Raw genomic sequence first — 11544 nt, forward strand, 5'->3', positions numbered from 1 at the left:
GACCCACAGGATCCACCTTAGAGTGACCCACAAGATCCACCTTAGACTGACCCACAGGATCCACCTTAGAGTGACCCACAGGATCCACCTTAGAGTAGCCCAGAAGATCCAACCCTAGAATGGCCCACAAGATCCTATATTATATCCTCTCCCAACTGTTTTTAATGAAACTTTTATTTTAGATTTTATGTTTAGATTTTTTTTTTTTTTTGAGTCGAAATTTCACTCTTGTCACCCAGGCTGGAATGCAAGGCGCAATCTAGACTCACTGCAACCTCCACCTCCTAGGTGCAAGCAATTCTCCTGCCTTAGCCTCCCGAGTAGCTGGGATTACAGATGCCCGCCACCACACCCGACTAATTTTTTTTGTATTTTTAGTAGAGATAGGGTTTCACCATCTTGGCCAGGCTGGTCTTGAACTCTTAACCTCAAGAGATCCACCGGATTTTATGTTTAGATTTACAGAAAACTTGTGGAGATAGCACAGACAGTTCGGTCTACCCTGCACCTGGCTTCCCCCATTCCTAGCATCCTACCCGAGGACAGGGCACTTGTCACATTAATGATGTAATACTGGCACGCCAGCATTAACTAAAATTGACCTTTATTTGGATTTCATTACTTTTTCCCCACTGGGTTCCTTGCGATTTCCAAATCTGCCTGGAATTTTGCACCCTGTGACTGAACTATTGGTTAATGAAACTATTTATTTTTTAAAAGTATTTCTTAGTCCCACCTGGCCCAGGGGTGGACACAGACCCGTGAGTCAGGTTCCAGGACTCACAGGTCCCCATCTGAGACACCTGACGCAGAGAGTGCCAGAGAGGTCAGGCCACTGCCGCTGTGTGTTTCAGCGTTGGGGGTTGCCCTCCGGGGTGTCAGGAGCTCCTGTGTGGACACTGGGCAGGACAGAGGGTGGGTGGTGGGGTGCTGTGCCTGGGAGCTTGTCCGGGCCTGATGGCTTTTCTGCAGGCTGGCTGAGGAGCTAATTATCGAGGCGGCGGACGGAGGGTGTTTGCCTCTTGACCTTTTGTGACGCTGCCTGTGGAAGCACGCTTGGCCGCTTCCCGGGGGAAATGCTATTCGAAGTGTGAAGTTGCCCACCACTGGGGTTACGGGAGAGGGCGCCGCAATCACCCAGCCCTGACCTGGAATGATCATTTCCTGGTGTGGTGTGGCCGTCCTGTGGATGCCGACAGCCCCAGGGGCAGAGATGAGTGGGCTGGGCTCTGCCGGCAGGTGCCAGGGCAGGGGTGTGCGGGCTGGGCCCTCCCACCGGGTGCGGGGACTCCCAGGTCCACACACCCTCGCCTAGCCTCAGACCGCCAGGGCTGGAACTGTGCAGGCTGCGGACTCCAACAAGAACACCCAGTGGAGAGGGCCTGGGGAACCCAGTCGCGTGCCCCCACCCCGGGAGCGGGCTCCTTCATCTCCACGTGGCCTCAAGCCCTGCAGGTCACCCGAGGGCCGCAGCCGCCAGCAGGGGGCGCCTCTCTCTAACCTCCCGGGGAAGCGCAGGTGCCGCCCGCACCTTAGACAGCGCTGCAGCCTGAGCCCGCGGTTCTCCGTTCTGTTTGCTCAGGTGTCCCCCAGCTTGGGAGCGGGGCCCCCCAGCCTTGGTTTGAGGCATGACGTTGGTAGGAAGAGCCCTTCCATGGAGCACGGGGCCCACCGGGGAGGCGGCCCTGGAGCCCCCTCCTCCCACCCGCCCGGGATTGACAGTCCCTGACTGGGGCGCCCTCTGACCCCCGCGGTCACCGAGAGAGGAGGAGGCCCCAGACACGTTAGGCCGCGATGCAGGTGGCCCTGGGCTCAGGTCCCAGCACAGGGGCTCCGGGGGAACGAGCTCCGCCCTTGCCCAGGGAGGGGCCGGCGGGTGGGGCCCCTGCGGAGGGCATTGTCCTGAGGGCACCACGGCCCGGCCGCCCCGCCCAGCGCCGCCTGCCCTCTGAAAGGCCTTTCATCCCTGAGCCGGCAGCGCCACTGGCCGCATCAAAGAGCGTCTATGGAAAGTCATATTTTTCCCCAAACCAGAAAAGTTCAGGCTGGGAGCACAAACATTCAGCTTATTATTTAGAAATAACAAGTCCTCTGGGCCCTGGTATCAGATCAAAGCTCGGAAATTAAATTCTCCAGAAAAGGAGGCGGCCTGGGATCAGCAGATTTGTGTTTGCTTATTTTTTTTCATTCAGCAGCTAAAAAAAGGGACTCAAAATCTGCCTAGCGGTTTGGAAGTCTGGCCCGGGGTGTGTGAGCGGCGAGGAGACAGCGAGCTCCGGAGGCTTCTGGGCGTGGAGGCTGAAAATATTTGGTTGACATGACAATGGAGACGGCCTGGCAGCTTGTCAAGCGCCGGGTCCAGGAATGTCCTTGTCCCACCCTACCCCCCGAGCCAGTTCACACACACGCACACACATGCACACATGCACCCACATGCATACAGAAACACACACACGCCCACACACAAACGTGCGCACATGCACCCACACGCATGCAGAAACACACGCACACACATACAAATGTGCATGCATGCACACATGCACCACATGCACACAGAAACACGCACACACAAATGTGCACATATGCATACATGTACCCACATGCACACAGAAACACACATGCACACACATACACACAAACGTGCACACACACACGTACACCCACATGCACAAACCCACATGCACACACACAAATGTGCACACATGCACACATGTACCCACATGCACACACAAACACATATACACAAAAGTTCACACATGCACACAGAAACACACATGCACACACAAACACACATGCACACATGCATGCACACAAATGTACATACATGCACACAGAAGCAGACACGCACACACAAACACAAATGTGCACACATGCACACGTCCACCCACATGCACACAGAAACACACATGCAGGCACAAACACATACACACATGCACCCACATGCACACAGAAACACATGAACACACAGGCACACATGCACCCACATGTAAGCCAAAACACAGGCACATACACATAAGCACACAGAAACACACACACACACAAACATGCACACACACAAGCACACATGCACCCATGTGCATACAGAAATACACAGTCATACCAAACACATGTCTATGCACATGCATACACGCTCACTCACACATGCACAAACATGCACACGCACACACATGTGCCTGTGCACAGATGCTCAACTGCCCAGGAGCTCACATCCCCAGGGCACATATATGCCATATTTACTCGTGTGCACACAGGAACACTAACGTGGTTAAAACCAGCTGGCACAAGAATCAAGAGAGTGGCTTTTTGCTCTTGCCCCAGGAGTCAGGGCTTGTTTGAAATTTGTGGCACACCAGAGGACAACAGACCTGCTCTAGAGAGTGCAGGGGCCTTGCTGCCTCCAGACTTGGGCAGAGATACCCTTGGCAGTGATACTGCCTCTTGCTGTTCCATCCTCATCCCCTCGAGAGGTCTCCAGACCCTGGTTGCAGGTTGCATAGCCCACCAAGGGTCATGGGTGCACAGAAGGCACTGGGCATGGTGCAGCGGCCATCACATTCCCCTGGGGTGCCCTGGATGGGGCCACCTTTGTCCTCTCCAGCTGGGGCCATACTGGGATTATGGCAGAGGTGCCGGCAGGACAGGAATCTCTAAGAAAAAAGACCACATAGCCTGTGCGGAGGGCAAGAGGGAAGGTGGGCCCCTCCTTGCCCCACTCCTGTGCCCCTAAGCGTGCCCAGGTGAGCATCCTACCCCTGGCCACTGGGGCACCTGACTCAGGTCCAAGCCGAGCACCATAGTCCCACCCACAGGCCACCAGGGTTGGCTCATTTATGGGCGTGTAGCCCAGTCTCAGCAAATGAGATGGCAATGCTTTGGCTGCCCAGGCCCCAATCCTGAGCAGCATGGATGGGGGGGACACCCGGGCCCCTCCACCACCATGGGGACGTCCAGGGCCTCTACCACGATGAAGGAGGCCCATTGTGGTAGAAAGTTCTCCACCACCCAGGCCCCTCTACCATCATGGGGGACATCCAGCCCTCTCCACCACCATGGGGATGTCCAGGCTTCCATCGTTCCCATGATGGGGAACGTCCAAGCCCCTCTATCATTATGGCGGACATCCAGGGCTTCTCAGGATGATGGAGACCCAGGCCTCTCCACCACCACAGGGACGTCCAGGCCTCTCCCCCACCACAGGGACGTCCAGGCCTCTCCACTGCCACGGGGATGTCCAGGCCTCTCCCTCACCGTGGAGGACATCTGGGCCTCTCCCCCACCGTGGAGGACCTCTGCGCCTCTCCCCCACCATGGAGGACGTCCGGGCCTCTCCACCACAACGAGGGAAGCTGTCCCGGGACAGCGCCAACACCACAGATGGCCCAGGTTCCAGGTCCTGGGTTACATAGCAGAGCTGAATCAAATTCACCCTGAAGTCCACACTGGCAGCCAACCTAAGAGTCTCAAAAGCCCATTTAAACCCTTTCTTATGTGGGGTAGTCTGAGCCGGGCTTCCTCCTAAATGCCACAGACATGAAGCCCGCAGGCAGAGCCCCCACCAGGCATCCGCCTGGCCTCCGTGAAACAGCCCCAGGTGCAGAGGCTGACACGTGGACACAGGCCCCATGGGCAGCAGGACCAAGGGCTCCCACAGGCGCTGCAGGGTCATTTCCCTTCAAGGCCTTGAACTCAGCCCATCTGCAGAGCCCTTTCTTGCCATATAAGGGAACACCAGGTTCCAATGTGCGTATCGTGTCTCTTTGGGTGGGTGGGCGTTATTCTGCCTTCCGCCTGCGCGTGTGTGAACAAAACACACATGTGTGCACCCGGCCCCATGCCCACCTGTGTCTGCAAACAGACAGACAGACAGACAGACATGCTGTCTTAGTCCAGATTTCCCAAAAAGCAGAGCCTGAGGTAGGGATTTCTGTACAGGTGGTTTATTTGGGAGGAGACCTGAGGAAGCCGGAGGAGCGTAGGGCAAGTCAGGAGAGGGCATATCCGTGATCTGACTGCTGCCCTGGCCAAGCAGGCATCTGCACTGCTAAGCACACATGGGACCCCGTAGCTAGGGATGCGTCTGTGGCCTTCGCGCCCCACTCAGGACCTCCCTGGACCAGCGGAGGAGCCTGTCATCCTGGTCCCTCATGGGTGATGCTTGTTAACCCCGAGGGCCCCTTGCAGAAGAGAGGCGTGCTCAGATCTAACCCGTGGAGAGGCTGATATCCCTGTAAATGTCTCCCAGCGCTCCTGCCTCTAAGTTTAGTGCCACACACAGAGCAAATAAAGGGGAAGAAATGGGAAACATCTGGAAACGCTGACAGTGGGACTCTTTTTTTCCTAAAAAACTGATAAAAAGAGTGTCACAGACAAGTTCGTTTTCTAGGCAATGTTATTTTAGGAAGGATGTGTTAATGGCACGAGAATTAGTACAAATTAAGGAATTAGGCTAGGCTGGCAGCTAGAGCTGGCAGGCGCCAACAGCCCGCAATTCGACAGTTTCTGTCCTGACGCTGCGTGTTTGACAACAGCGGTGAGGGATGCGTGCCACGCAGCAGAGGACACGGGGCGAGCACACGGGTCGGCGGCCAGGGTGCACTTGAACACCTGTGTCCTCTGTGTGTCCCTCTGGGTCTCAGGGACAGGGCAGCCCAGGCTCAGAGTAATCCCATGGGCCTGAGTGCTCAGTGGATGCCAGGCCAGCCAAAGCCCTCCTGCAGGCTGTCTGGGCAACGACCTTCACTCTGGACAGAGCTGTGGGGCCAGGAGACCCTGTGAGGCTCACCGCCCCCAACCCGGTACCCTGCTGTCTTGCAAGGGTGTCTGCCTGTGGCAATTTTCATGGCAGTGGGTGGGCTCTGTGAGCCTCCAAAGGTGCCTGGCTGGACAGCAACATCGGTGATGGCTCCCTCATAGCGACCTGCTCTGAGAGAACTGCTAGCCCCTTTCACAGATGGGGAGACTGAGGCTGCAAAGATGAGCTGATTTCCCAGGGCTGCAGAGCCGGGGGTGGGAGAGCTGGATCTCTCTCTCTCCTCCATACCTTCCCGGGTCTAGGGCAGGCAGGACCCCCGAGAGCCCCGCTCTGTGCGACGAGGATGGCAGCGTCCAGGGCACGTCCTGGCTGTCAGTGTCCTAAGGGCAGGGCGGGCAGCTCTGCTGGAGGCCTCCAGGTGCTCCTGGTGGGAGCCGTGCACCCAGCGGCTCTAGCACGGCAGGTCGCTGTGCATGGCCCAGGCAAGCCCCTTCTGTGCTCTCAGCCTCAGTTACCTCCACTGCAGGAGAGGGCTCCAGGCTTGTTGGGAGGGTTTAAAAGTGAAATGCACCCTGGGGGACACAGGAAACAAGCAAGCATCATCCTTGCCGCTATTGTGAGCCCTGGACACACCCTGGCCTCAAGTCCTTTCCCTCTGTGACCTCCCAAAGCCCAAGCTTCACTTTCTCTCTTAGTCAGTCCATCTTCCAGAGAAACCTAGCTTTCAGCAGAATCTCCTTTCTTTCTTAATTTTTTTTTTTTTCTTTTTTTGAGGCAGGGTCTCACTCAGTCACCTGGGCTGGAGTGCAGTGGCATGATCATAGCTCATTGCAGGCTCGACCTCCCGGGCTTAAGGGATTCTCTGCCCTCAGCCTCCCAAGTAGATGGGACTACAAGTGCATGCCGCCACACCCAGCTAATTTTTAAATGTTTTGTAGAGACCAGGTCTTGCTATGTTGCACAGGCTGGTCTTAAACTCCCAGCTTCAAGTCTTAGCCTCCAGATCCTTCTGCCCAGCCAGAACATTCCCAGATGGAACCAGGTGCCTTTTCCCCATTATACTCCACTCCCCTCTCACTGGTGCACCCCCAGTGCATCCCAGCACCGTGCTCAGCACACAGTCCGTGCCCAGAAATCATTCACTGGGGGCTTGGATGGCCAAAGCCCATACCAGCCCCTCCTCCCCAGAGGCGGCCCTCCATCCCCAGGCTGCTCCAAGCTCCGTAGGAAACAGACCACATGCTTTGCTTCCCTCACAGCAAAATTCCTGGAGGCAGCCACCATTCGGGGCCTGCCATCTTCCCACAGGGGCCTCGGATGAAGCCCCGAGACCCTGCCTCTGGCTACCTCGTGACGTCCTCTCCTAAAGGACTGGCCTAAGCAGGGGAGCAATTGGATCCCAGCACGGGTCTCACTTTGGATTTGCCAAAATCAGGACCTAAGGCAAGGGCTCGGTGGAGAGTGGGCTTTGGGAGGTGGTCTCAGAAGCACAGGGAAGGGGTGGGCTGAAGATCCGCAGGGGAGCAGATTCTGCTGCAGGCAGCTGGGGCTCCACCGTGCTGGCAACCCCTGAGGAGCTGTTGTGAAACACACCTCGGCACCACCCTATGGAGGGACAGGAATCCCGGGGCATCTCCAGGACTGGCGTCTGTCACTGGCCTGAGGTTGCCCCTGGAGACAATAACGCCTGGCACTTTGGGGCTGCTCTGAGTGAGGCTGAGCATGTTTCCAGCCCCCTATGCGGAGCAGCAGTGGGATGCGGGGACCCGAGAGGGGCATCAGTCAGGGTGCACGGGAGCCGTCCGATGCACCTGCAAGCGGACTCAAAAGGGGCCCAAGGGGCTGTGCGTCAGGAGGGTTGGTGTCTATTAAAGCAACAAATCCCTCTGAGGGAGGAACGGCACCATCTGTGTGGCACCCCTGTACCCGGCACACGGGAGGGCGCAGTGAGTGTGCAATGCACAAAAAGATGACAGCGACCTCGCCCAAGGGTTACTGAGGAACAGGGAAAAGGTTGTGTGGGGCTCCTGGGCATCTCATAGAATACGTTACCCTGCACAGCAGGGCTTAACACAGCAGAAGCGTCTTACGGCTCTGGAGGCCGGGTGTCTGAACTGAGGAGGCCGGCGGGGTGGGTCCCCCTGAGGGCCACGAGGGAGAGTCGGCTCCAGGCCCCTCCCGCCTCCGGTGCTGGCCACGGTCCTTGCCACTCCTTGTCTTATGGCCATGCCACTCGAATCTCTGTCTCCATGTCTCCGTGGCCTGCTTCTCTCTGTTCTCCTCTTCTGATAAGGACACTTGTCATTTGATTTACGGCCCACTGGAAATCATTCCATCTTGAGGTCCTCAGCTAATTACATCTGCAAAGACCGTGTTTGCAAAGGTCACATTCTGAGGGTTTGGGTGGGCATGAATTTTGAGGGGATACCGTCCGATCCAGTGCAGGGACTTTCCAGCCGCAGGCCCTAGGGAAGGCTCTGTGCTAAAATGCAGGCGCTAGGGAAGGCTCTGTGCTAAAATGCAGGCGCTAGGGAAGGCTCTGTGCTAAAATGCAGGCACTAGGGAAGGCTCTGTGCTAAAATGCATCACCGGTTCACAGTGCAGGGCAGGAGGGTGCAGGCTGAAGGAGCCATGCTGTTGAGGGCCCTGGGTAAGTGTATAACCTGAGGGTCTCCATGCTTTCCGTCCTGCGTGGGTGCCTCTTCTGCTGTGAGCTCTCCCACCCTCCCACTCCAGAGGGGCAGCCCCTCAAATTGTCATCTCTCACAACCCTGGACTCTTCAGGGCAAGCCTAGCACTGCTTAATGGAAACATTGTTTCTTCAGAGGTGACAATTCCCCCACACCAGCATCGTCCCCAGCCTGGGTACTCGAAGTGGGGTTCCTGGACCTGCGGCTCCAGCATCACAGGACTCCGCCCTGACCTCCTAAATCACAAGACCCTCAGGCGATTCCTGCATTTGGCAACGTGTGAGAAGCACTGGCCTGTGTGGCCAAATCAATGGACAAATTGTCCCCTAGGCGTCTACACTTGTCCCCCGGTGTCCACGCCTGACCCTAGTGGTCTTCATCTGGTCCAGAGCTGCCTGAGGAAACAGGACATGATGCAGCAGTGAGGATGACATTTCCTTCTGCTCACTGGTCCACACCAGGCATGTTTCTCACAGCAAGGGTCCCCTGCAGCCCTCAACACTCCAGAAATACTGGGATCTGGTGTGTAGGTTCCCACTACCCTTGCTCACTTCAATGACTCCAAACTTTTTTTGACCATCAAGCATGTTTTTCTAGAAACCCTGTCTTGCGGGGGCAGGTGTCATCAGCCATGTCCTGGTCAGTCCTGCAAAAGGAGGAAATGGCCACGTGCCACCCGGTTCACATGCACCTGTGCGGGCAGCTCCTGTGCACCCTGACTGATGCCCCGCCCAAGAACCTGCGCCTCGCTGCTGGGGCGTGAGGACTTTCTCGGGCCCCTCCATGTGGCCGTGTGTCCAGCTCCCAGGCACTCGGCACCCTGTCCCTTGTCCCCTGTCTCCCGCCCCCTTGTTTACCAGTGGGGAAGACAGGCCTGGCTGGTGGGGGTGCGAGTCTGTCCCTGGCCCCAGCTGTGGAGCAGCTGAGCTCATTGGAAACCAGGCTGCTGGCCTGAATGCAGCCCTTGTCTCCTGGCCCCTGTTAATAGCCTGTATAACTGCCCAGCATTTCTATTGACTCAAGATAAGTTCCGGGGGCCGGAGAACAGCTCACTGTTTGGCCCACGTCTGCTGGCCAGGCCTGGCCAGACCGGGACGGCAGGGTTTGGTGAGTCCTGCAGACCAGGCCCCAGCGGTCGGTGCTGGCAGCTCAGCAAACAGCCTGCCCGGGCCACATGTTGTCCTCCTTATCCCTCGGGCCCCGGCCAGTAACCTTGCGGCGATTACACTATCAGCCTCCCTTGGCAGTGCCAGCATGTGACACAGATCACATGTTCTCGAAACTCTGTCCAGAAACAGGTGTTCGAGGTGACATCATATCTGACCAGAGATCACTAAGTCTTCCGACTTCTATCAATATTTGCGTTTCCAGCTCCACGGAGAATCTAATCAGACTTCTGATGACACCTGCCACGTTTCTGGCCCACTTTGCTCCTGGCTGTGGGTATCAAGCCCCCGTCTCCACTCGTTTTGGATTTACCCTCCTGAGGGCCTAGTGAGCCGACAGGAAGGGCCTCTGGGCCGGCCAGATGAGGGGAGCAGAGCCAGGGGGTCAGGAAGGAGGCCCTGGAGCAGGAAGAGGTGGGGTCCAGCCCGCAGGCCTCAGCCTGGGTAGGAAGAGCCCTCGCTGGACCCTTGGCCTTTGGTGGCTCCGGCCACACCTCGCCAGGAGAGAAGCTCAACACACAGGCCCCAAGCGAAATGGAAGACCCAGACTCCAATGGCCAAATCAGGCCCAGCCCACAGGTGCATCCCAGAGGCCAGAGCAGGGCAGCCCTTGGCCACCAGACAAGAGCCAACAGAGCTCTGAACCACCACGGATGGGTCCCTGCTCTAGGGGAGGAAACTGCACCCTTTTTAAAAGAAAGAAGCAGAAACAAGAAAACAGAGCCCCATGGCACCTGCAGGCGGTGGTGTGTCTCAGGCCTCTGGAGCTCAGGCTCTGGGGAGGGTGAAGCCCCTCGTGGGCAGTGAGTCCCCTCTCAACCAGCCCCAGAGGGCCCCAGAACCCCAGAGAATCTCCCAGCAGCATCTGGGGTTGTATCGAGAAGCCACGAGCTGGAGATAACGCCCACCTAATGTCAGAACAAATACGAGGCTGAAACCAGAGAGGCCTGGGAGAGATAAGACAGGTGCTCGCCCGGGCCGTGCCCCCCGGCCACCCGCACCCCCATACCAGCCCAGGAGAAATAAAGCCTCCAGAGCCGCCCGCGTTAATCATTCCTGGGCGGCCCGGGGCGGGGAGGCCCTGTTTCTTGGCTCCCTGGAGGCCCCGCCTGCCAGACCAGGCCAGGCCTCGAGGTTTCTGGGGTTCCTGTGCCTGGAACCCAGCACCGTCAGGCCAGAGGACCCAGCAGTGAATGAGGCAAACTCTGTCCCTGAGATGCACACGCTGGAGCTGCACAGGCTGAGGGTCAAACATGAGACGCAGGCTATTCAGAGAACCAACCACACTGGTTAGTGGACAAAGAGCAGCATGCTCTGAACCCCTGTGGGGTTCCTCACAGGCAAGGGGGCTGCGGTAACAGCTTGAAGACGCACATTCCGACTTCAGGAAGCACCGTGAGGCCGGGAAGGGCTCCATGCCTGCCCCTGGCTGAGGCTTCACGGGGCAGATGAGGAGCGTGAGAGGGACAAGCTCCTCCAAGCTGAAGTCAGTGTCCCCCGGCGCCCCCTGCTGAAAGAACCGGGTGTGACTGCGCAGGGGAGGGGAGAGCCTCTCAGGATTCCGGGGCATCTGTGCTCAGGGGGATGCCCAGGCTGCCCCCAGCCCCTGGCAGAGAGGAGCCATTGTGCCCAACCAGGCGGTGGGTCAGAGGCCGAGCAGAGCCTGGCTGGCTGTCCACAGACGGCCTCAGTCCGGTTCTTGTCTGTTCTTGTCCAGGGCAGTGAAGCTCAGCCCTGCAGAAGCCAAGTGGCTGGGGGAGAGCCTGCTCGCACCCACCTGGGGGCAGAAAAGAGGCCCTGGCTGGGTGGGGCGGGGAGTCCAACCCCTGCCCTGGCAGGTCAGGTCTGCGGCAACTTCTCCCACACTGGGAGCAGGTGGTCCTCTGGGCCAGGCTGGGAGTTGGCAACCGGGGGAGGGGAAAGGAGGAGAGGGAGG

At 57.8% G+C, this 11544-nt stretch overlaps 1 long non-coding RNA gene across 1 annotated transcript; it reads right to left on the bottom strand.

Annotated features, from left to right (window-relative positions):
• Window positions 1-5373: 5373 nt before the first annotated feature.
• Window positions 5374-8628, bottom strand: LOC105738913. Its single transcript, XR_001114763.2, has 3 exons — window positions 8312-8628; window positions 7805-8217; window positions 5374-6324 (listed from the first exon to the last, which is right to left on the bottom strand). It is a non-coding gene; the product is annotated as an uncharacterized LOC105738913 (long non-coding RNA).
• Between the last annotated feature and the right edge of the window lie 2916 nt (window positions 8629-11544).

Source organism: Nomascus leucogenys, chromosome 20, assembly GCF_006542625.1.
Source record: "Nomascus leucogenys isolate Asia chromosome 20, Asia_NLE_v1, whole genome shotgun sequence".
Lineage (NCBI taxonomy): Eukaryota > Metazoa > Chordata > Mammalia > Primates > Hylobatidae > Nomascus > Nomascus leucogenys.